The sequence below is a fragment of the Danio aesculapii genome, chromosome 16, assembly GCF_903798145.1.
Source record: "Danio aesculapii chromosome 16, fDanAes4.1, whole genome shotgun sequence".
NCBI classification, from domain to species: Eukaryota; Metazoa; Chordata; class Actinopteri; order Cypriniformes; family Danionidae; genus Danio; species Danio aesculapii.
The window spans coordinates 41,132,650-41,160,163 of record NC_079450.1 but is presented as its reverse complement, the minus strand read 5'-3'; the positions used below and the strand labels follow the sequence as shown (position 1 = coordinate 41,160,163).

General features: G+C 37.0%; 1 protein-coding gene across 2 annotated transcripts in view; it reads right to left on the bottom strand.

Moving 5' to 3' along the window:
• Nucleotides 1–17,331, bottom strand: part of myh14 (myosin, heavy chain 14, non-muscle) — a 94,099-nt gene extending 76,768 nt beyond the window's left edge. For both annotated transcript variants that reach the window (XM_056474837.1, XM_056474838.1), the window contains exon 1: nucleotides 17,192–17,331. The gene's annotated coding sequence lies outside the window, so the exon portion shown is untranslated. The remainder of the gene's footprint in view (nucleotides 1–17,191) is intronic.
• Nucleotides 17,332–27,514: the final 10,183 nt, after the last annotated feature.

The window sequence follows — 27,514 nt, the reverse complement described above, 5'->3', positions numbered from 1 at the left end:
ACAGAACAAACCATCATTATACAATAACTTGCCTAATTACCCTAACCTGCCTAATTAACGTAATCAACCTAGTTAAGCCTTTAAATGTCACTTTTAGCTGTATAGAAGTGTCTTGAAAAATATATAGTTAAATATTATTTACTGTCATCATGGCAAAGATAAAATAAATTAGTTATTAGAAATGAGTTATTAAAACTATTATGTTTAGAAATGTGTTGAAAAAAAATCTTCTCTCCATTAAACAGAAATCAGGGGAAAAAATTAACAGGGGGGCTAATAATTCTGAATTCAACTGTATATATTCTACAATATATGTGTTGTTTACATAGCCTAAAACAATAAAATTTGCACAAAGAATTATGTGGTTTTTCTCTAAAGAAGTAAGTTACTCAACCACGCTTAAAGCATCATTATGGATGTTTTACGTTAACACTCCTCACTACATCGTTCTTTTCTTAAACAATGCATCATACTATGAGAATTTAGCCACAAGTTATGTCGTTGTTTCGGAAGCGCACTCCAGATCATCAAACTAATTTAAATATTAGATAAATAAAACACGAGTAAACACATCAAGCAGTTTTGAAATGAAGATTATTATTATCAAGGGCAAACAAAACACAAAACTACATAGCCCTGTGTTTCACAGCACTGTAACTGTTCATGAAAGGCACAGCAGAGAGACTGGTCATTACCCTTAATAGAATTATAACCATTATCATTATGATGCCACTGAGGCAATCATTCGGTCCATCAATCATAACGTACAGATAGGGCAACACAAAGGGATGGAGAGACAAATCAACAGACAGAGAGCATTGAAGAGAGAAATGGGGAGAGGATTACAGTTTTGTGACATTTTAAACTGCAGTTATGCTGATGGATGGTTTGACTGAGAGCCTCAGCAGCAATATGCAAATGAGAAAATCTGTGTGACCCTGTATGAGCTGTACAAACCTGATCGCAAAAAAATACCCCCACATATAATTTTTTGACCTTATAGCTGAATTTCTGCACCACAGTATCAACAAAAACAGTTAAATATTTCCCATCTTCCCATCTCAAAAGCTCAGTGATTTTGAGCCATTACTGCTTGTCAGTCTGGGCTTTGTTTCCAAAAAGTATTGATTGCCAATCATGTCACAATTTAGTTTTTATCAATATAGTTCAATGTTTTGGTGTTTTCTAAATCCTAGTTTTAACAAACATTGACAAACATAAATGTAAACTTGCATGAGTTTCATTGTTGAAACTACAGATCTCAGCTAGATCATGTAGGTGAGCAAAATAAGCGAGCTAACATGAAATACAATCTATATCATTCATCAAAACATCTTTTAGTTTGTTAGATTAATTAAAGTGACATTTGGAGTCCACGTATGAGTATGTGTGGTCCCACACAAAGGAACTAAGTAATATGAAAAAAACAAAACATTAATTATTGTTTTATTTCTTGCAATAATTAAATATTTTGTCATACAATGATACGTTGTCATGTGTCAGACTATAAAGCCGCGGTCACACTGGAGTTTTCTCACCATAGACTTCCATTCATATGTACGCGAATGCGTCAGACTGGAAACGCAAGTTTTGCAGTTCACTGCGTTGCAAAGTTCAAGCTTTATTTGATTTTTGTTGCATGAAGAATCTATTTTCCTTCTGTTTTGTGATTGTATATACACAAGGATTTTTTTGGTGGATATGGAAAATTTTCTTAGAAGGAAAACCAAAAATATTTTTAAATTACAAAATGTTGACATTTACATTTATTATGTTAATATATGTAACAAATTTACATTGCTTGTACAGTATTTTATTGTTTTGGAAAAGCTTCATATACATAAAAAAACTGACTGGATCAAAGCCAAATTTAGTTCACATTCGAATGAATGTTATTGTTGTAAAGTTGGTGATTCACGGTTGTTTGGTACGATTACATTCATATTAGAAGTGAACCATACCAGAGTTCGCAAGAACCGTACCCCAGACCACCTCTTTCAGGTGAACTCGGGTACGGTTCACGGGTGCGTACCCGAGTTCAAAAGACACGTTCACACTGGTAAACATACCGCACTCTGACATCAAATAAAGCTGGGTGCAGACCAAAAGTGCAAGTGTGAAAGCACCCTAAAAGGCATCAGACAAAAACAACGAAATGGAATCAGGTGGAGTGCTGTGGTGCCACGCCCCATGTGACATCACATGCACATGGTTGCAGTTCAGAACAAGTGATATGGAACACTGGTGGCAAAAGCAGGTTCACCACACCTGATTTAGTTTATTTCAACTGTTTGAATTAAAAAGTTAAATTAAGTTGTATTCAGAAGAGAAAATGCATTTGCAAGACATTTAATAAGTTGCAACTAGCCAGCTTGCATGCTGGCAAATTCTAGTAAAGTTACCCATACACAAATAACAGCAATAGTACTGTAAATAAAATAACAAAAAACACATGTGGCAATGTGACACTCCAAACTGCATCTGAGTTTGTTTTATCTGATGAATTTTTGTCTGATGTTTTTGAATCTAATGGCTAATTCTACAAGACTGGTAGAACAGAACTGTTATCAAAATCAAGCGAATGCCACAAAATTCAAATGAGCTTGCAAATAAAAATACTGCCACAGATTTCCTGCAGATTTTAGGCAGCCTTTAGATGCGCCATGTGAAGTTATCAAAAGTCTATTTCTCATAAGGCTCACTTTACACCTCTATAAATGTACTGCTCCCACTCTAGTGAACATTGTCTCTCTTTAACACCATGTCCTAACTTCAAGCAACAATCGGTAAAAAGGTATCTTTTCCATGTTAAAAGGAGTTTTAGTCTTAACCATCTGTGATGGTGACATGCAAATTTTCAATTGTAGAAATGCTTTCTGTTTTCACTACGTCGGGGTGGAAAAAACAATTGCTATTGAAAAAAACGATTGCACAATTCATCGATATAAGTCAGTCAACACTGATAATTTGTACATATATTTGTACACATTAATTGTACATATATTCATCTATTGTTAATCTCTGTTCATAGCCAAAACAACCTGTTTATAATGTTCATAGTACATCCATCTGTAAATATTACCCATAGTTTTTCTATAATTGCACTTTATAAATTATACCTATATCCTGCACTTTCTGCTATTGCACTCCTGGTTAGACCTAAACTGCATTCTGTTGCTTTTTACTTGTACATGTGTAATGACAATAAAGTTGAATCTAATCTATCTAATCTAATTTCTTGACATCAATATTTTTAATCGACTTATCATTCACTTGAATCGCCTCTGATATAGAGTTATGATATCACAGCAGCAATCAAACATGATGCATGAACACCTGAAGAGGAAACATGCAATACATGGGCTATTATGGATGAACACCATAAGTGTTTCTATTAAATTAGCTCAGTCTTTGTACAGTCGGCAGAACTATTAAAATATTTTCAAGTCTTTTCATGTGAATGAGTGTTTGAGGAAACATATTTTGCACATTTGGAATGCTTCTCTCAAGATATTTGTTCAATTTTGATCACAAGTGCCCTAAGGAATGGACTTACTGTGTAATATGTCCATTTAAATCTAATTTATTTACAGAGGTGTTTTATTTCACACTTCTTTAGTGAGTTTTGTCTGTATTTGAAGACACCGTGATCTGTAGTATAGCGCAAATCCCTGAATGAACCCGTTAAGGTGAAGTAAAGGTTTACCATGCTGAGGGAGCAACAAACAGGACTCAATCCGAACACAGTTCATGTATAGAGAATATAACGAGCTGGTTATGTCAATCGGTTGCGTTAAACACTGACTTTCTATGATACTATGAATTCTTTGGCAGACATTTTACATTGATGCAAAACATTTCTTTATTCTTCCTAACGCTGTGTGTGTGTATGAGCTTGAGTTCATGTGTGTAGGATGTGGATAGAGGGACAATGTGCATGTTCTGAATTTGATGGATCCTTGAAGTGACAACCAGGCCAGAAAGCAAAGAGTGGAAATGAGGTCTACACATATAACCTAACAAGGAAAACAGGCCATTCAGACCGAATATTCCAATGCATGATACACATGCTGTCAAACAGGCCATTCTACATCACTTCACTTGTACCCTGGTGCTTTGATCTCGAAACTAGTAACACTTTAACATGCAAAGCTAAAATATAAAATTCACTACTTACTCGAATCCATGACATTTTTATTGAAAGTGAACTGGGATGAAAAGCATTATGAAAGTAATCTATCTAAAGGCCCTATTGTTCAAGTCTAAATCCATATCCTACTTTTAGTGTGACAAAACAAACTAACATTTAATCAAGTTCTCAAATGTCATTCAAACACTGCTTATATTAAAAATCTATATGTTATAAAGACTAGAGATGTTACTATTGATTTGGAAAAAGTATTTAGCCAAGTGAACAAAGGTGTCCTTGTCACAGTGTAATTATACAATTAAATACTGACTAATGTTAATTGACCTACTTGCTATATGATTAGGATGAGAGTTTGGTTTAGGGTTAGCCTGTAATTTGGCTGCTGGTAATTATGCATCATTTACTTGTACTTTCACTTAATAAGTACCTGCAACATGTTGTTATGAAGCGGACAGGAGACAGAGGTAAGGAAACGTTAGGGTGTTTATTAAATGACAACAAGGAGCACATGAAGGATAGCCAGGAGGATCAGGAATGATGTTGGGGTCTTTTCCTCCGTGGCTGGGTAACAGGAATACACGAGGATGGACAGCACACACCAGATACAGCTGACAGAGGATGACACAGACTTGGAAGGACTGGAAGACAGGACGATTCGGGAGGACCAGGAAGACTAGGAGGAATACAAAGAGAACAGGTAAGTAAATCGTTTGTTTTAGCTGAGGATGACTACGCTGAGTGGTCGCTCAGTTGTCCGCTTTCGTCGAGACGAGCCCGGACAATGAGCGACTGGAGTGCTGTGCTTTTATCTGGTGCTCGTGAATGTGATGCAGCTGTGTGCTCATTAGAAGTCAGGTGATGGTGATCTTCGTGAGTGGGGGTCGTGAGAGCCTGACCAATCCATGACAGTACCCCCCTCCCCAGGGCCCCGCTCCTGAGGGCCGACACCTCCGACGCCGTGGTGGTCTCCCTCTGCCTCTAGGCGCTGGGAACTCAGGGTGGCTCTCATGAAACTCCACCATGAGACTAGGATCGAGAATATCAGCTCTGGGAACCCATGTCCTTTCTTCGGGGCCGTACCCTTCCCAGTCCACCAGGTACTCCAACTGGCCACCACGACGTCGGGAACGCAAGATCTCCTTCACTGCGTAGACGGCTCCTTCTTCTAGGAGCAGTGGAGGAGGGGTTCCTCTTCGTGGTCAGGCTCTGTGGAGGGAAGAACAGGATCGTGATAGGGTTTCAGGAGTGATACGTGGAATGTAGGGTGAATACGGTAGTGAGAGGGTAATTGTAGTTTGTAGGTGACGGGGTTAACCTGTTCCACGATGGTGAAGGGACCAACAAATCGGGGACTTAACTTGCGAGAGGGCAGTCGCATGCGTATGTCCCGGGTGGATAGCCACACCTTTTGTCCGGGTGTGTATCTGGGTTCTTCAGACCTTCTCCTATCGGCGGTTACCTTGCTTCGACGGACTGCCCTCTGCAGATGTTGATGAGCCTCGTCCCAGACTCTCTCGCTCTCCCGGAACCAGTGATCCACTGCGGGGACATCAGATGGTTCGCCATCCCAGGGAAAGAGCGGTGGTTGGAAGCCCAGGACGCACTGGAATGGCGTGAGTCCGGTGTAGGGTTGCCGCAGTGAATTTTGGGCATATTCTGCCCAGCCCAAATACTGGCTCCAGGAGTTCTGGTGACCACTGCAGAAGGTCCTCAGGAACCGTCCCACCTCCTGAATCTTCCTCTCTGTCTGCCCGTTGGTTTGGGGATGATATCCAGAAGAGAGGCTGACGGCCACACCTAGGAGCTTGAAGAAGGCTTTCCATAGACGTGAGATGAACTGTGGACCTCTGTCCGACACAATATCTTCTGGAATACCAAATGACCTGAAGACTTGATTAAAGATATTGTCGGCAGTTTCAAAGGCTGTGGGAAGACCTTTCAGAGGGATTAGTTTGACAAACTTTGAGAATCTATCTACTATGACTAGAATACAGGTATTACCTTCTGACGAAGGGAGGTCAGTGATAAAGTCCACTCCTAGGTGTGACCAGGGACGGTTCGGAATCGGCAAGGGATGGAGCTTTCCAGCGGGTAGATGACGTGGCTCTTGGATTGGGCACAGTCCTTACAGCCCTGAACATATTGCCTCACATCCCTTGCCATGTTTGGCCACCAGAATCGTTGGGATACTAGCGAGAGAGTATTGTTGATCCCTGGATGTCCAGTGCCTAGCGAGGTATGTAAGGAGTGGATCAGATCTACCCGGTGTTCAGGTGGTATGAACTGCCGATGAGGAGGGCATCCCGGCGGAGCAGGGGCTTCCGGAGTGGCAACGACTGGAGGAGCGTTCCAGGTGATCGGACAAATGGAGATGTGTTCGGGAAGAATCTTCGTTGGGAGTTCTTCATGATCGTGATGCTCGTGTAAACGAGAGAGAGCGTCTGCTCTTAGATTCTTGGGTCCTGGACGATAGGAAATGGAGAAATCAAAACGTGAGAAGAAAAGTGACCATCTGGCTTGACGTGGACATAGTCTCTTGGCCTCTTTGATGTATTGGAGGTTTTTGTGATCTGTGATCACCTGGAACGGATGTTTGGCTCCCTCCAACCAGTGACGCCACTCCTCCAAGGCTAGCTTGATTGCTAGAAGCTCCCTGTCTCCTATGCTGTAATTCTGCTCCGCCGGGCTCAACTTCCGAGAGAAATAGGCACAGGGATGCAGTCGGGGCGGTGTATCATGATGTTGAGATAATACTGCCCCGACGCCGGTGGTGGATGCGTCCACTTCCACCACGAAAGGAAGATTTGGGTCAGGATGAGTCAGGAGTGGGGCCCTTGTGAACTCCTTCTTAAGAAGGCGGAAGGCTGCGGCTGCTTCTTTGGTCCACTCCAGTCCTTTGGGTTTACCCTTGAGGAGATTAGTGAGAGGTGATGTAATCCTGCTGTAGTCCTTGATAAACCGTCTATAAAAGTTAGCAAACCCAAGAAACCTCTGGAGCTCCTTAATGGAAGTGGGTTCTGACCAGGATAGAACAGCCTCAATTTTCTTCCCATCCATACGTATACCGGTTTGGTCAATGATGTATCCCAAGAAATGAATCGACTTCTGGTGGAATGAGCATTTCTCCGCTTTGAGGTAGAGGTGATGTTCTCTCAATGTGTGTAGGACCTCCGCAACGTGTTGGCGATGTTCGGCCTCACTCCGGGAGTAAATGAGGATGTCATCTATGTACACTATTACACAGTGGTGAAGAAACTCCCGGAGGACTTCATGAATGAAGTTTTGGAATACGGAGGGGGCGTTGACCAGACCGTAAGGCATGACCTCATATTCATAGTGGCCAGTAGGGGTCACGAATGCTGTCTTCCATTGGTCCCCCTCACGTATTCTTATCAGATTATACGCGCTGCGGAGGTCCAATTTAGTGAAGACTTTAGCTTCTCGGAGCTGTTCCAAAGCGGCTGGTACCAGAGGAAGGGGGTATCGGTATTTTACTGTACCGTTATTTAGGACCCTGTAGTCGATGCATGGACGCAGCCCTCCGTCCTTCTTGGCCACAAAGAAGAAGCTTGAGGCGGCTGGTGATTTTGAGTGACGTATGTACCCCTGACTCAGAGCCTCCCTTATGTAATCTTCCATTGCCTGATTCTCTGGAAGCGAGAGCGGGTAGATCCTACCTCTTGGCAACTGGGCATCTGGAACTAGGTCGATCGCGCAGTCCCATGGCCGATGCGGCGGTAGCTGGGAAGCTCTCTTGGGGCAGAAGACATCATGAAAGGAGCTGTACTCCTTAGGAATGTGGATAGACTGCTTCTCAGGAGGGCTCTCGACCGATGTTGCAAACAAAGAAATGGGGTTCCGACCTTGAAGAGGGAGATTTGGAAAACAGGCAGGTGTACATCCAGATCCCCATTTCTTTATCTCTCCTGTGCCCCAAGAGATGATGGGATCGTGCTTCACCAGCCACGGGCGCCCTAGAATGATGTCCATATTTGCACCCTCCAGAACCAGAAATTGAATCCTCTCTTGATGTAACAACCCCACTTGAAGAAGGATGTCTTCGCATTGTCGATGGATACGGGTCGAAGATCGAGTGCACTGGGTTATCGGTTGTATCTGGTATATATGCGAGGACGCCTCAGTACGGAGGTGGAGTTGACGACAGAGGGATTGGGAGATGAAGTTACCTGCTGACCCGGAGTCGATGAGGGCTGTGACAAGGAGAGAAATAGAGGCAGTAGTTATTTGTACGGTGGTAGTAAGTGGTTTACATTGTTCAATATTCGTACTGAATACACTCACTGAAGTCCGAATGGGACGAAGGGGACACTCCATACGGGTGTGTCCACTGACACCGCAGTATAGACACAGACCCCGGGTCAGCCTCCTCTGTCGTTCCGCTGATGTCAGTCTTCCAGACTCTATTATCATGGGTTCTGGTTCTGGAGAGGCTGTTGACTCAGGCGATTGGAGGAGTGCAGACGAGGGGGTGATGGTGTCCTGTTGATAGGAACGGAGACGATCGGAACATCGGAGAGAATGTTGGATGAATCTCTCCAGACCCATTGTATCATCTAATGTGGCCAGTTGGATTCGGAGAGTGGGTTCCAAGCCGAGCCGGTACGTGGTCAACAACGATCTCTCATTCCATCCACTTGCAGCTGCTAGAGTGCGAAACCGGAGAGCATATTCCTGTGTAGATAGAGTACCTTGCTTTAGATGATACAGCTGCTCTCCAGCGGCTACTTCCCCATCAGAACGTCCAAACACCTCTTTGAAATACTCCGTGAAGGTAGTGATGGAATTCATGACCGGCCCGGCTTGGTTCCAGATCGTCTCAGCCCATTTAAGTGCAGGTCCAGAGAGTAGAGATACGATGTAGGCGATCTTCGACTTATCTGTGGGATATAGAGAAGGTTGCATTTCGAATATGAGGGAACATTGTAACAGAAAACCATTGCACTCCCCCGCTCCGCCTGAGTAGGGCGCTGGTCGGGCCATGGGACTGGAAGGAAGGGCCGAAGAAGAAACTGTGGAGGCGGAAGTGCTCGGTGCTGGTGGTGCGTTGGAAAGTGGAGCTGGTGGCTGTAGAATCCGCTTCAACTGGTCCACCAGCTCTTGAAGGTGATCGGGGGTGCTCATGTTGTCGTCGTTATAGGTCCGGGCTTCTGTTATGAAGCGGACAGGAGACAGAGGTAAGGAAACGTTAGGGTGTTTATTAAATGACAACAAGGAGCACATGAAGGATAGCCAGGAGGATCAGGAATGATGTTGGGGTCTTTTCCTCCGTGGCTGGGTAACAGGAATACACGAGGATGGACAGCACACACCAGATACAGCTGACAGAGGATGACACAGACTTGGAAGGACTGGAAGACAGGACGATTCGGGAGGACCAGGAAGACTAGGAGGAATACAAAGAGAACAGGTAAGTAAATCGTTTGTTTTAGCTGAGGATGACTACGCTGAGTGGTCGCTCAGTTGTCCGCTTTCGTCGAGACGAGCCCGGACAATGAGCGACTGGAGTGCTGTGCTTTTATCTGGTGCTCGTGAATGTGATGCAGCTGTGTGCTCATTAGAAGTCAGGTGATGGTGATCTTCGTGAGTGGGGGTCGTGAGAGCCTGACCAATCCATGACACATGTAACAAGGAAACTGTAAAACAAATCTGTACTTAAGACTGCATCAATACATAAAATAATAACAATAATGCAATAATAATTGACTCAATAAAGTATTACAAGTAATCTTATAATACATACTTTCATTTAATCAGCCATTTAATTGTCATTTAAATTATATTTAATCTTATAAAGCCAATTAATAAAGTCATCATTTTAATGGTACAATATTGTGTCACCACTTTATAATAAGCATTAGTTTACAAGATCTAAAACTTAATATGTCTATTGCATTGAATAATGTAAAGATTAGTTCACCCAAAGATGGTGAACTATTACTGGTAAACCAAACATACTCACTATTTCCTCATCATTCACACTCTCGAACAGTAGAACTATCAACAGTAGAACTAAAAATTATATAAGTCAATAATATAAACATTTCTGCCAAATATCTTTATGACAAAATTTTGTTTTTAGGGACACTATCCCTTTAATGTCAACATATTTTAAAATGTATTTATTAAAAATCAAAAGTTGTATCTGTTAAAGCTAGTTATTGTACTGTGAATTAGAATGAAATGCCCCAGAAATCATGGAGATGAGAGTGAATTAGCAAGAGAATAGATTGCGAGAGGCACAGTGATCTTCTAAGCTTTACATTTGTTAGGTTACATGAATAGCACAGTAATGATATCTCAAGTGCACATTGCTGTGAGGCTGTCCAGAGCATAGGAGCTGTGGTCACAGATGTGCTAGTTGGAAAGCAACATATTATAATGGCCTAGCAAGGATTTTTATTCCTTTTTATATATAGAAAAACTGAAAGTTCTGGGTTTTTTAACTATTTTGTCTATTATTTTCGGTAAAGCTGCTTCTGACCATGACTTGTCCACACTAAACGGTTATAAGAGACATGTTTAAGAGATTATATGGAACATCCTTTATTTATTCTCTTAGGTAAGAAAAGATCTCCACTTAAGTGTCATACTTAGAGGGAACATTTGTTTTATGCATTATAAAGCTTACAGTTTTTTTGGATTGCTTACACACTAAAATTAAAAGTAGTACACTCTTAGCAAAACCCTACACTCAAAAAACAAAACATCAGCCCATATTTGTACAACTATAAGCACATTGTCAACCTCACACTTGTTGCAAAACTCTACACACAGTGATTTGCAAAACACTAAACACAATTAACATACATTACACACAAAAATCTATCATAAGGTCACTTCTTTCCAATACCAAAGCACTGACTGTCAAATTAGCGCACTGTCCAACCAATTGGTTCAACACAGTCATCAGGTGTGCAAACACTTGTTTGATTTATTGTAGACACACCAATCAGGTGTTTAAGCACTATAAAAAGCAGTAGGTGAGTTCATCGTTCTTCAAGCACAGTGAAAAGAGTCAGAGAAAGAGTAAGCAAATCAGCAAATCAAATAGATCATATGCAATACATTGTTGACTGGGACCATGTGTCTTAATTGACTGGGACCACCGCTCTGCTCTGGTTCAGAACTGGTTTCAGGAACATCCAAATTTCACAGTCCTATATCTTCTACCAAACTCTCCATTCCTAAACCCTATAAAAGTTTATCTCGGCATGGCGGTGAAAGGTATATGATCTCCATCTCCAGGCTGAGGTACCCCACATCCAAGCCATGGAGGAGGCCTGTGACCAGATGGAGGTAGCAGCAATACAAGGATGGATTCGTCCTTCAAGACGTTTCTTTCCAAGGTTTCTTGCTAATGACAACATTGCCTGCGATGTTGATGAAATTCTCTGGCCAGATCCAGCTAGGCAAAGAGACAATGTCTAGTGTTTTTTTTGTAACAGTAAACTTTCAGTGCAAAGTGTAAAGTGACAGTACCACTTTACATGTTGTTACAGTACCATGAATCTCCACGTCAACGTTTTGGGCATGTTGAGAAATGGATAAGTTTCTTCGGTGTGCTACATTGTGGTCTTGTGTTAAAGAATCTGTAGTGTTTTGCTAATTGGGTGTGTGGTTGTGGTAATTGTGTGTATTGTTTTAAAAACATGGGCCCTGTTTTGAAAATCGCGCTTAAACAATCCAAAAAAACTGTAAAACATCAGAATCGGTACTCGGTCTCGGCTGATCACTATGACTAGAAATCAGTACATCGGAGCATCCCTAATTATTAATAATAACTAATTAGTTATTATTAACTTAGAAGACTTTATAAAGTGTTATAAACAATGATTCTACAATGTAAAGTAGAGCTGCGCATCGTTGGATTTGCTCTTTAGTGTTTGGACTCTCAGTAGTGATTTTTAAACCACACTGAATTGAGCTAAACTGAACTGAATTTAAACACTAAAAACTGAACTACACTGTTTCAATTTACTATGACCTTTTACGTGAAGCTGCTTTGACACAATCTACATTGTATAAGCGCTATACAAATAAAGATGAATTGAAAATTGAATTAAAGTTAAAGCAGTACAACAGTAGGACACTCTTATTTCTGTGGCACTCTTAAGACTGTACTGTACTTTTATTATGTTTTTTCTGTGCTTGTACAGAGGGGAAAAAGTGTTGTAGAGGTTTGTTAAAACATTATGTCGAGCAAATAACACATCCCAGCATACAATTTTGTGTTTAACAGACATCTAATAGATATCTAAACATAGACAGCTTGGTTAAAACAAGGCTAAACATCTAATAGACATCTAAGAATAGCCCAAAACTAGACTAGTCACTAGTTTTGGCCTATTCTTTGACGTCTATTAGAGTTTCACAGACAGCCCAAATTTAGCCTTGTTCAAGTCAAGATGACTATGTTTAGACGTCTATTAGACGTCTTTCAAAAATGCTTACTGGGATTTTTCTTTTTGGGGTAAAGGCCCAGAAATATCCATCTTCATGTGTTCTTCAACCTTTCCACTTTGTTTGATTGCAGCAAGGAAGAAAAGATTCCCATAACCCATACTCACATTCTGTATCGTTTAGATAAACAAGGCTCCTTGATTAAAAGAGTACTTTATAGTATACTGTAAATCTATATTCAGATCAATTACCTCTATAATAAAGTACTCTGTTATCACATCCAGGCAATGAAGAAGGCTGGGAGCCTGCTTGACCGGAAGCAACAGTGACCTCACCCATCGGTGTTTCAAGACCTTTCATTTCATTTCAAAAGCAGGAACTTGTTAAACCAATTAAAGTCATCCAAGTTTCCTGACTGAGATTGTGCAACTCTAAGGGAATGTGTATGAACTAGCCAAACTCTTGTTTTTTTGTCATCAGCCCTTTGTCCCAGTCCTCAAAATTCCCCAGAGGGTTTCGCAGCTCTTTTCCACAGAACACAGAGTGATCGTAATGAATCTCAATTCACCTGGGTGTGTTTCCCTAAAAGTGTGTTGGCACCAATTTGATAATTTGGCCTCTTTGATGATTTATAAATGACCTACAATTAGTAATCACACGGCATGATGTTTAAGAAGCTGAGCCAATATCTAGCACATGGACTTCAATATTCAGACTGGTCAATAAGTCCCATAAGTCCATAAAAAATGTGATGCTTGTGAGTTTGTTTTACTACTGACCTTATTTTTCAATGCGGAAGTTTTACTCGTTTTTGCAATTGTTTTAGAACTTCCGATTCAGTTGCCTTTGGGAGAAATGACTAGGAATAATAAACGGCAGAAAATGGTCAAATTACTTGCTCTACAAACAAGTGTTTGCATGACTATACTAACAAAGTAGAAAAATATAATAATTCAATATCAGTTTGCAACATCAAGCAGCAAAACGATCCGTTTTTAACGTCTATAAATGAATGGAAGTGAATGAGACCAGAAGTCTCGAGCCAAAAAGATTCAAATGGCTGCGCCTGCTTGTACACGGAGAATAAGGTGAATTATGGAAAGTCAAAAGACCTGAGTTGCACACTTTACCCATCAATATTATACCTCTCACATGAGATCACTTAAATGTACGAGAGGTGAATCTGTCTGAGTGCATGTGCTTGCGCATGACAAATATGGGAGGAATGAGGGTGTATCTCTTTCATTCTGTCTGTCTCACTCTCTTTCTTAATCTGTTCCATTTCACATGTATTTTATTATAATGATGGTTTGCTTTAAATATTGCCAGCACATTCTACCAAAAACGTACATTATCTGTCCCTGAAATAAAAACATAAACACAGTGAATAAAAAGTATTTAATCCCAAAAATGTCCAAAATAGACTGATAGACTGAATATGTCATACACTGAATATGTCATTCATTTGGTTCTCAGATTTTATTTCTTTATTAAAAACACTTTACACAGTAACTTTGTCATTTTCCTTTTCATCAGCCCAAATTTGTACCTACAGCTTTAATACTTTTGTTATGCTAAAAACTGTTACTTAAAAAAATACTTCAGAAATAGCAAGTTTAAGTTGTTCTCATTCACATCCACATCAATTGATTAAAAACCTAAAATCATAAATAAATTCTACAAATAAACACTACAAATACATAATACCAATAAATTTGCAATTGTACCCATGTTTCTGTCAGTCCTGTCACATTTGTATTAAATTTAACATACAATGCGTGCAATACACATTTAAGGCTATGACTTGAAAGTGACATCATTTGACGGAGAAGAATCTGACAGTGATCAAGGATGTGTTTTATTATTGACTTATATGATTTTATGCTTGTTTTTGTATGACGTTTTTGAGGATGACAAGCTTAAGTCTGGCCCTGTCACGTTTTTTTAAGGGAAAATTTACGTTTCTAGTAGATTGTCCCCATACATCTCCAAGCAGGCACACAAAATCAAAAGACGTTAATATTAGGTTAGCTTTAGGTTGTGACATCAGGTGACCAAAATTCAATGACTAGTGTCTAAGGACAACGTTATTTTGATGTCCAATAACGATGTCAAGTTATGTTGATACTTGGTTGATTTTAGGTTGTGTTGGAAAGTGACCAAAATCCAATGTCTGATAGATGTCATAGTGGTAACGTCCACACAACGTCAAGGTGTAACATGATTAGATGATGATATTTGGTTGATTTTAGGTTGATTTTAGGTTGGACGTTGGATGTTGATATTGGCTTGAGGTTGGGCTCTGACGTCAACCCAATTTTCATTTCCAAACAAAATCTAACATCCCCACAATGTTGGAGCATGTTGACGTCCTGTGCCTGCAGGGCTATTTTAGAATTTTCCTGGAAATTGTGTTATTCCTAAAATTTTTCACCACATAAGTGCATTTTCTGGAACTTTCTGATATTAGAATAAGAAATAAATCTATTTTTCTATCCACGTGGTTTAACAAAAATATAATTGAGATTCTCTCAATTTTAGATAAGTCTGGCAACTTCTTGTCTTATGAAAAATTCATGTCTAATTATAATTTTCTGTTACCTTTTAAAGAATTTAATGCTGTGCAAAAAGTAATTCCTTTAGATCTAATTCAAATTATAAAATCTCATTTAATTTTTAATGAAAATGTTATTAAATAACCAGAGCTGAATTTAAATGGAATTAGTGTATTTAATAAAAAAAAATTTTCAATAAATATATTCTACAAATTTTCCAAACTAAAAAGTATAATGTTCCTAAGGGCAAATTTTACTGGGCATCCTTCATTGACATAATAGACTGGAAAAAAGCCTGGCTATTACCTCATAAGTACTGCATTCCCAATGAAACAAAAGAGGCTCATTTTAAAATTCTTCATAAATATATCCAGTGAATAGTACTTTGGCAAAGTATATGGAGGTTGATAGTTCATGCTCATTTTGTAAAACTGAAGATGAAACCCCGATTCGCATATTTTTTCAGAGTGAAAACACAAAAAGCTTTTGGAATAGCTTATATCTTCATTTAGGTAATTACATTGCTACTTCCAGCCCTTTTGAACTACAAGATATTATTTGTTACTAAAAAGGTAAAATCAATATACCAGAGAACTACATTATTAACTTTTTTATTTTGTATGGAAAATGTTTTATTCACAAACAAAAATTCTGGAATTCACAGCCTTCTTTTTCACATTTTTTTAATTGAAACTTATGTTTTTATTAAATGTCAGACTGGTTAAAAAAAGTGATAGGATCTTGGATTATTATGATAATTATTTTGAAAATATCACAGATACATGAGTCCTAATTTTCTCTTACTGAATTTGTGTTATGTATCTCTGCCTATTTTTTTTCTCTTTTGTTTCTCTTGTTTTCTGTTTTATGTGTTCATAATATCATTTAACCTATTATTATTAAGTTATTATCATTGCTACTATTGTCTGTTTTCGTGTAAGATTGGATTTTGTATGTTTGTTATTGAAGTCAATAAAAAGGCTATTTCATAATAAAAATAAGGTGATAGTACACAGCAAAATAGAATAAATATGAAAATAAATAAAAACTTATTCACAAATAGATAAAATAAAGACTACTCTGTGCTACAAAGATGGAATTAAGTCACTGTAAATTTTAGAACAGAGCCTGGTGTCTGCAGTTCATATATAAATTTGGCTGTGACAGATGTATGACTCTCTCTTGCTCATATACAAAGTTTATTGTCGTTCAGTTCTAACTATTGAGAGATATATATATATATAAGCAGATGACAGTGGTTCTGATTCTCAATGACGTATCCTCGACACCTGACGCGGCAAAAAAGCAACATCACACGCTCTCTTCTTTTTTTTTTTTTTTTTTTTTGTGCATATTGCAATATCGCCAGTAACTTACGGTTTCTATGGTAACATAATTACGATACGGCATTTTTGGGGTACGATCACCGGCGCGTTCCAGTCAGAATGCGCCTCTATGCTGGCTGTCAGTGCACTAGGCTTTGAGACATCAAGCCGGTAGCCGGGCTGGGTCCGTGTCTGTTCAGTCTATGACTAGCAAAACTGATTTTTTTTTCCCATAACAGAAGACCAACAATAAGGAGAAACCACACCTCGGGCATTAGGCTGTATATATGTGACAAATAAATAGAGCACCCCTGATCATGGCTTAATGCAGCATGGAAAAACGGCATGAACAAACCCTTCATGCTTTCTTAAGATGGCTCAGGGAAACACCCTTTAACGGTGATAAATCTATCTAGACATGAAGATAAGATAAATAATGTCTCTGAATTATTTAACACATATGTATTTGTCTGCATCACAAAGAGCCAGCTATTAGAAATCACTCAATGCATAATTTATGAAGTGTTTTGATACAGTAAATTCATGTTAATGTGTCGGCGGTGTGACTGTTTTTCTATAATGTATTTAACGTTAAATGCCGGAGTCTTGCTGGATCTCTATAGGGGACTCTCCCTCTCCGGTGTCATTATTTCGAGGCCCTATAACCCACTGAAACACGATCACGCGCACGCCACAGAATAAGGAGATACGGACATAATACAAGACAACGCGTGTCTTACCTTAAATGTGTTAATCCACTCTCGGGATATGACTTGAGCTGTGAGGAGAAAAGAAACGGGCCCTCGTGTTTTTCTTTCCAGTGTTAGAATACTAATAGTGCAAATGCGGCTTTTCACATTACAGCGCTCCGTGAAGCCGCAAACTCATTCACACTGAGAATAAAATAGACGGTAAAGCGAACTGATGGCAAACCGACTTCACCAAGACGCCGACGCTTCCTCACTATTAACCAATAGCGTTAAGGGTTTCGACTCATAGTCCCGCCTTCGAGAAAATAGAAGCTAATTAAAGCCCTTAGCATCCCTTTAAACCCGCCTTGTGAATAGGACAGAGCGGTCACGCCTCTGTACTGGCAGCTTCTCGCTTGATAACCAATTGCATTCGTGATGAGACGATTGACAGAACAAAGGAACCAACGAGTGGAGCGTAATGGGTGAGGTTTGTTCAGATTGATGTGGCTGTTGACCAATGGCAGACGAGCAGCAGGTGCCGCTGCAGGACTGTCGAGCGGTGGGGTAGAGATTTGCGCGCTCTTTGTTGACAGCAGCGCAGTGTCTGTGTCTGACGCGAGAATGATCCCTTGAAGCCGGACGCCCCAGATTCCGCATTAATGCCGAGGAATCTTAACATCGAGGTCTGGATGACCGCGCCTAACAATGACACAAGTCACAAATGAAACAAAATTCGAGATTGCAGCTATTTAAATTGTGCATAGACTAACGCATGTGTATTAACAAATATTAATGTATTATTATTATTATTAGTAGTAGTAGTAGTAGTAGTAGTAGTAGTAGTAGTAGTAATAGTAATAGTAGTAGTATTAGTATTGATATTAATATTATTTGTAGTAGTAGTAGTAATAATACTGCACGTTGCAGTAACAATTATGGCACGTTGTAAATTTAATGTATTTAATTTAGTATAAAAGAGACTGCAATGCAATTAAATCCCGTTTTTAAGTGACTTAATTGTGTCAGTTCTTTGGATGCAAGTAACCAGAAAGCATGGGTAATAAATGTTTATTTTATTTAATTAATATGAAAAAACTACACCGTTAACAGAGTGGAGAGAGGAGTAACAGAGTGGAGATTACAATAAGAACTAAGGCAACTTGTTTGCCACACCCTCGTTAAATTATGAATAACAAAAGGAAGGTTACTGAATTATCAATAAAAAAAACAGCAATATTTTTCAATGTCACTTCTAAGACATCACATCAATTGTCAAAAAACCAAATTAAATACAAGGAGCATGTAAAATTTCATACAGATAGTACAATAAAAATAGTGAAATACTGAAAATTGTAAATAAAACGTACAATTTTTTATGCAAGTTTTATTTTGGTTTGCACCATGACATGCCCTGTATAATCTCTGCTTTTCTGCAGCAGACAAGGGTGCCATTCCCTGACAAACTTATGCACATGGTTTAAACTGATCTTCTTTGATTGTATAAAATAAGTTAATAATAATGAACAGCAATACCATGGATGCAGTGCAATATTTAAGCAAAACAGTAACAGGGTGGACAGTTACAGGCGTGACATCTTTTTGTAAAACTAAGGCATTACTTCGTTAATGGTGAACAACAGGCTAGCACGTGATAACCTGACCAAGGTTTGTAACATGTTTATTGACTATTTCTCAAAATTACAAAAAATAAAAGTTTCTCCTATAAAAATGGGTACCAGGGTGGAGATGTTATGCTTTACCACAACAGCAAACAGACTAAAGCAGACTAACTCTGCTTCTCGTAAACAATTTCTCTTCATAATTGTGAGAATGGCTAAGAATCATACGACTAGAGGAGCAATCAGTGAGCATTTTTATGCTGATTACAATTAAAGTAACAGGGGAGATATTCCCCAGCAGGTACACAACATCATAAGATGTTAATATTAGGTTAGATTTTGGTCATGATGTCAGGTGACCAAAATTTAATGTCTAGCCAGTGTCTAAGGACAACGTTACTTTGATGTCCAATAACGACGTCAAATTACATTGATATTTGGTTGATTTTAGGTTGTGTTGAAAAGTGACCAAAATCCAACGTCTGATAGATGTCATAGTGGTAACACCCACACAGCATCAAGTTGTAACATGATTAGATGTTGATATTTGGTTGATTTTAGGTTGATTTTAGGTTGGACGTTGGACATTGACATCGGCCTGATGTTGGGTTCTTTCCATTTGCAAACAAAATCCAACGTCCCATTTAAATATGATTTAAATTAGTCTATAAATTATGTATTTCTGTATTTCTCTGGCAATGATCATGCTCTTGATCTTATTTTTAACTTTTTTGTGTTACACTGTAAATTCTTTAAACAAAAATTAGTTCCTAAAGGCAATACCTAGATTTAATACTTTTCTTGCTGAAATTTAGCTGAAGCTTAAGCTTATTATTAATATTAAGAATAATATGTTTCTTAAAGCTTATGATAATCTTTTTTCTTATTGATTGAGGCTTTGTACGATGTTTGAGGCTCAGTTTGTTTTTTCTCTCTTCTTTCTTAATTTTTTGTTAGTGTATTTTCTCTTCAATGCAGTGATGTTATTATTTTTGTATTCAATAAAAAAAATGAAGCAACAAAAAAATAATAATAAAAATCCAATGTCCCCATATTGACATCCTGTGCCTGCAGGGTCATTTCAGGGACACACATTTATTTAAAGATTTTATTAATGTATTTTAATTATTTAAAAAGCATTTGTTGAGATGTATTATATACATGACAATACAAAATCAATGAAAAGTATAGTATTTATTAGATTTTTCTAAGTTATATTTGTAACTGAGCATGAGCATACATGACCTGGGACATGGCAATTCAGCTATTTGCACTGAAATCAGAGTAAATATTTTACATTTTATTTCATTTTGAGCACTTATCATAGTGTCCTATTGTGGAAATAGGATAATCCTATTAGACAAGCTTTAAGGATTTTTCTTAATTGCATTTTTAAGTATTCTGTACCATATAATGCCTTGGGGACACAAATGGCATTGAATAGTACACTGCAAAACTCAATAAGTTAAGGTAACTCAAACCATTTGAGGAAACTGATTACTACAAACCATTTAAGTTCAAAAACTAATCCTAATGAGTACTGTGAACTTAATCCATTTAAGTAAATGAAACAATTTGATCACAGTAAAACCCAATAAATCAGGAGAACTCAAACCGTTTGAAAAAAACGATTGCTACAAATCATTAGAGTACAGTGAACTTACTTCATTTAAGTTGAAGTAATAGGTATTTAATTAACTCATTAGCTTCAACACTGACTTCAAAACTCTTTTCAAATGAGTAGAATTAACTTTCAGTAAATTTTGAGTTAACCTAGTTAACCCACACTCATTTAATTTGATAAAGTTGACTGTTGGCTTTTCCAGTGTAGGAATGACCCCACTAATAATAATGATTATTAATAATAACAAACAAAAAAATAACAATAATTACTAAATTGTTACAAATTTTTTAGAAGATGTGGAATGCAAATAAAAAATGTAAGAGACAGGTCGAGTCAAGAAAACAGTTGTTTATTCTACACATGTCCGTGAAGCATTCTTTCTTACAAAGAAATGTGAACGGTATCAAAGGAACAGCACAGAGACCTGGAAACTGACTGACTAATAACTTAACCGCATTTAGAAAATCAAATAAAAATAGTACATGAGCCACTGGATGCTGTGGTGAACTGAACTGTGGAGTGATGATGGAAGCATCAGATCATTAGTTAGGGTAATGGCTTTATTTAGTATGTAGAAAACAAAGCTGAGGTCAAAGTGCAAGTGATAGGTCCAGTTATGGCCGAGATGTCAAACTAGGATAACACACAGACACACACAGGCCTATAAATAGAATTATGTGGTCATGAAGAGCAACGATAAACAAGCAAGCTTCCATACAGAGAAATAGGACAAGGGAAAGTAGATGACGGTTGTAAATATGCTAAAGTGGATCACTTAAAGCAACAGTTGTCTATTAAAATAGAAGGGCTACATATCTAAGATTGTCCTAATATAGTAACTGTACATAGCCTGCTATATCTTAACCTGTTTAACCTGCTATATCTGAATCGAGTTCAGTACAGTGCACGTATATTTTAGTCCACAACTAAAGCTACACCAGTGATGTTTGCATCTACATGGCATCATTTGGCCATATGTCAATGACCAAGCAATAAAAAAGGTCTGTGATGATAATATACAGTTGAAGTCAGAATTATTAGCCCCCCCCCTCCCCCCCCCCCCCCCCCCCCTGAATTATTAGCCCCCCTGTTTATTTTTTTCTCAGTTTCTGTTTACGGAGAGATTTTTTCAACACATTTCTAAACATAATAGTTTTAATAACTCATTTCTAATAACTGATGTATTTTATCTTTGCCATGATGATAGTAAACAATATTTAACTACATATTTTTAAGACACTTCTATACAGCTTAAAGTGACATTTAAAGGCTTAACTAGGTTAATTAGGTTAATTAGGCAGGTTAGGGTAATTGGGCAAGTTATTGTATAAAGATGGTTTGTTCTGTAGACTATCAAAAAATATATAGCTTAAAGGGACTAATAATTTTGACCTTAAAATAGTTTTTAAAAAATTAAAAACTGCTTTTATTCTAGTCGAAATAAAACAAATAAGACTTTCTCCAGAAGAAAAAATATTATCAGACATACTGTGAAAATTTCCTTGCTCTGTTAAACATCGTTTGGGAAATATTTAAAAAAGAAAAAAATTAAAGGGGGGCTAATAATTCTGACTTCAACTGTATGTAACATATTTAAAGTACACTAAAATGAGTTCATATTAATGATGCATTAAACCGAGCAAAAGTATCAGTAAACACATTCACAGTTTTACAAAATGTATTTCAAATTAATACAATTTATTTTACTTTTTTTACTTTATATTCATCAAAACATTCTAATAAAAACATATAAATAAATAATATTAGTAAACTGTGAACTGTGAATAATAATATTTTCACAGTTGTAATAAAGAAATATAAATGGTTCTTGCATGTAATAACTTTAAATATTGTAATATTTTTATTAGTATTACTGTTTTTACTGTTTTTGATCAAATAAATGCAACTTTGGTAAGCATAAGAGACCTTTTTCAAAAACACTGCTGCACACAAAACCACATACGCATTTCTTGTTTATGGAACACAAAAAGAACATATTTAAAAGTCAATTTGGTACAATTAACTTTTACAGTATAGACAAAACAATTTAAAATTATCTTCTTTTCACATTAAGAAAGGCATAAAGTCCTCAGCATAATTGTGTACACCCCATTTTGAAAATGAATATTTTTATCCATTTCTCAGTTAATATGCAATATATTTTGATGCATTAAAAAAACAGATTTATTAAACAGATATATTTATTAAAATAATATTTTAGTCACCAAACATATTAATAAATTAAAAAATAATACAATTAAATTCAAGCATAATATTGCAAAAAAATACAACATTTTAACTAAACTTTTAATGTTTTTGCTTCTCTTGATTTTTCCTCTTTAAAATTTGTATTTTATATTTTTCTATAACATATAAATGTGGGTCTAGTAGTTTTTGGACCATTGTTGTAAGATATTTTGTGACATAAGCTCCAGATTTGGCTTTAGTACTGACTAATCTAATGTATATGCACAAATATATTATGTATAGCTTCCTATTAAAACATGAATTTAAAAGATAGATTTGTGAGGCTGTACTTATATATGCTGAGCACTTTAGGTTTAGAACAGCAAGTATATGATGACAGAACTCTCATATGGTAAAATATTGCTTTAAGTGACATAATCTGTAACTAGGCCTGCCTCCACAAAACTAAACACAGCATGTATAAACATTCACATATTTTCATGGAACTGAAAAATCCACCATTCAGTAAGTTCCACACATCTATTGTGCTTTATATCATTTAATACATATTTTGTAGAATTCCAGTACACTGAAAAAATGATTTCTGCAAAATTGTAGCAAAAAAATTATATGGGTTGAATAGAAACACTGTAAAACCCAACAGTCAACTTTATCAAATGAAATGAGTGTAGTAAACTCAAAATTTAAACTGAAAGTTAATTCTACTCGTTTGAAAAGAGTTTTGAACTCAGTGTTGAAGGTAATTCATTTATTCATTTTCTTTTCAGCTTAGTTATTTATAAATCTGGGGTCAGCACAGCGGAATGAACCGCCAACTTATCCAGCATATGTTTTGCGCAGCGGATGCCCTTCTAGCTGCAACCCATCACTGGGAAACATTCATACACATTCATTCACTACGGACAATTTTAGCTTACTCAATTCACCTGTACCACATGTCTTTGGACTTGTGGGGAAAACCGGAGCACCCGGAGGAAACCCACGTGAACACAGGGAGAACATGCAAACTCCACACAGAAATGCCAACTGTCCCAGCCGAGGCTCAAACCTTCTTGCTGTGAGGCGACAGCACTACCCACTGCGCCACCACATCACCCCTGTTGAAGCTAATAAGTTAATTTAATACCTCATTACTTAAATGGAGTAAGTTCACAGGGCTCATACAGATTAGTTTTTGAACTCAAATGGTTTGTAGCAATCGGTTTCCTCAAATGGTTCGAGTTACCTCAACTTTTTGGGTTTTACAGCGAAATGTTCAACTTAATTTGTTTGTTTAAATTCAGCTCAAATAAATTGTTTACAACCACTTAACTTAAAAAAAAATGTATAAATCCAAGGAATCATCTTTGAATCATTTTATTCAGTGTATAACTGTATCAACCAATTACACTAGCCAGTTTTCCATCCACTTTTGAAATAAAAATGAAACGAAAATGTGTAAATTGCTTTATCCGATTGTTCGTTTATTGATAAAATTACGCCATCTTTAAAAGAAAACATCTTGAAATTTGAAAAATATCACTTTTATTTGCATTTAAAAAGCCTTCTACTATTTCTAATGTAGTTCTTCTCAGCATTTAAAAAGTTGACAGAAAACATGAGATAAATTAAATTTGATTAGATTTTTATTTAATGATGTTTTATTATTATCGGCACTTTTAACATTTAATGCCCTAATTAGTTTGCAAAAATATAGATGAATGGATGAAAAATTGGCAGGTGTTTCAACTCAATTAAAACATTAAATTTAGAATTCTTTTCTCCCCAAAAATCTATAGAAAATGTGTTGGGAGATATTTTCAGATTCCATCTGTGCCTGTAAAATAACACCAGCATAGATTTCTTCATTACTCTCTAAAACTCTCATAACAAGCAAGCTCGCTTTCAAAGGCACACCACAGGCAAACCAATGACATTAAAAAACCTGTCCAGCAACATGCTTTAGGTTAGGATGTGTGGTTGTTTAAGAATGAATAAAAGACAAAAAGACAGATGTCTCAGTCATGACAACAACACTACAGAGTATAAATAAACCCTTTTACCTTAGCTACTACTACATAATTCTAAAAGAGTGATAAAACACGGGGACAAAAACAGTGCAAAATGTGGCTGATGACAAATTCATGTGCAATTCAATAAGCCAAACCAGCAGAATACAGAGTTTCCCCATGCTGTACAATAGATACAACTTTCTGCTCCTGTCAAAAAAATAAATAAATTCTTCATAATATTAATATGTTTTTTCACATCCATACACACAACTAGCTAATTTTTGGTCTGTGCATTTGTGACAAATGTGGTATGTTACATTAACATGAATAACTCTGAAAGTGCTTCGCATAATCATCTGTGTACCATGATAAAAAAAAAACAGTGCTTTAACTTGAATAAATATAACATACAAAAATACAGTACATAAAAGAAACAACTTGAAAATGCTGCAGATTTTCAGTAGTTTCAGTAGTTTTGCAGTGGCTCTAGCAGGCATTCTGACATTAAATTCAAGACCCAAAAGTTTTTGCAACCACTTGAGCAAAAAAAAAAAAAAAAAAAACTTTTTTCAATTTGTAAGATTTTGCAATGTGTAGTTGGTAATTCTTTCCCATTTTTAAATTAAAACTAGTTGCAGCCACTAGGAGCCACTGTTGTGTCTCTATCAGGTACATGCTAGAGCCACTGCAGCAATCGTTTGATTTCAAAATATCGCCAGGTTCAATCAGCCCACTGGGTCGGTGCTACAGCTCTCCTCATGTCAAAATGACCTCCTCTCTCAGTCCCTCTACATTCCCCCTCACTCTTTAATTTCCCACCAGTTCGATCTGTTTTGGTCATTAAGTCTTTGACCTCATTTCAATGTGAATGACCTGAATCTCCTGTTACTACATTCCCCTACATTCTGTCTCAAACTTTAACTTCCCCCTCTGTCTAACCATCTTTACAAAGCTCTGGCATTTGGGAGAATTCACTAAGATTGAATTGCAAGTAGCAGCCACGATGAGTTTATTTTATGCGTGTTACAGTGTGAACTAGCTACTGTTTTATGGAGCTAATAATATGCCAAAACAATCTGAATTTGAATTGTGTTCATTTAAATTATTAACAATTTATTTATAATTTTTTTTATAATTTAATAAAACAGAATATTATATGCCATTAAAAATGTTTTGAATTAAAATTTCTTAACTTAAAATTAACCTAAGTGACCTACTTTCTGAGCGATCTGAATTTCACAATCTGAATTTCTGGTTTTGAATTTCACAATATTGAAGTTGATGTTCTGAATTTCTTCATCTTGAAAACTTGAAGCTGTAGTTTTACAAACCCAAAATCTGCAATCTATGAATTCAGAACCCAAAAAAATCTGAAGTTTGAAAAATGTCTATAAAGATCTGACTTCCATTGTATAAAATTTCAGATGTTCACTATTCAAGTTAAGAAATTAAAATTCATTCATTCATTCATTTTCTTTTCGGCTTAGTCCCTTTACTAATCTGGGGTTGCCACAGCAGAATGAACCGCCAACTTATCCAGCATATGTTTTATGCAGCACATGATCTTCCAGCTGCAACCCATCACTGGGAAACATCCATACACACTCATTCACACACATACACTATGGCCGATTTAGTTTATTCAATTCATCTATACCACATGTCTCTTGAACTGCGGGGGAAACCAGAGCACCCAGAGCAAACTCCACACAAAAATGCCAACTGACCCAGCCGGGGCTTGAACCAGCGACCTTCATGCTGTGAGGCGATGCGCCACCGTGTCACCCAATTCAAATTCAAGTTAAGAAATTTCAATTCAAAACATGTTTTAATGGCATATAATATTCAGTTTTATTAAATTACAATTGTTAATAATTCAAATTAACACAATTCAAATTCAGCTATTTTTAGCTTATTATTATCTCCATACTGTTTAGCCAGAGAAAGTAAATTGGATACTTTTATTAAGAAAGCGTCAATATAGTAAAGGACATCTCGCTTAGCCAACTTGGCCAACTTTGGTGCATCCGAAATCACATAAGTAGGCCCAGGTAATACATTTTGAATTAGAATATACTTCACAAATGCTAAAAAAAATGTCCTATAGCAGGCTATGAATATGAGTAGAAGCCTATCTGTTAAGAATAAGTCAATTTCATATTTGAGTGAGCTGTCCTACAGACAAAGATATATCCAGCTGCAGGGATTACCATATACAGGTAATGGCGGATCAATTGTCGTTATGTATTGTTGAATGAGCTGTCTGAATAATGTCAACATGAATTATATGTGTAGTTTTTAATAACAATACACAAAATACTTGTTCAGCCTATTGTGTTGTATTCAGTCTATTGTGTGTAACATCTTCACCCACCACAAACTAAACCTACGCCTACAGTTATGAATAAAAAGCATTTATTGTTGTACTACAAAAAATAAAGCTGTATGTATAGTATGTGCACATTTGCATTATTCGCAGCTAACACTTATCAATCTACTTGCAGTGTAAGTCCCTCCCACTTTGAAACCTGGATAAAGTGGTTTGAATCTAGTGTGGCCTAAAAACGTTTGGGTCTTCAGCATGATATTATTTGGGTAGCTCAGCTAATAGCTTAATTATATATATATAATAAATATTTTGATGCATTTGAACAAAACAGATTTATTAAATGGATGTATTTATTAAAATAATATTTTATTCACCAAACACTTTAAGAAACAGAAAGATAATACATTTAAATTCACGAAAAAATATTGGAAAACAAAATTTCAACAAAATTTTATATATTTTTTTGTTTTTCTTTAATTTTGCTCTTTTTAAATTTTTTGTTTAACATTTTTCCCTAACATATAAATTTGGGTGTACTAATTTTGGACCGTTATCATAAATTATTTTGTCAGATTAGCTCCAGACTAAGCCGAAAAGAAA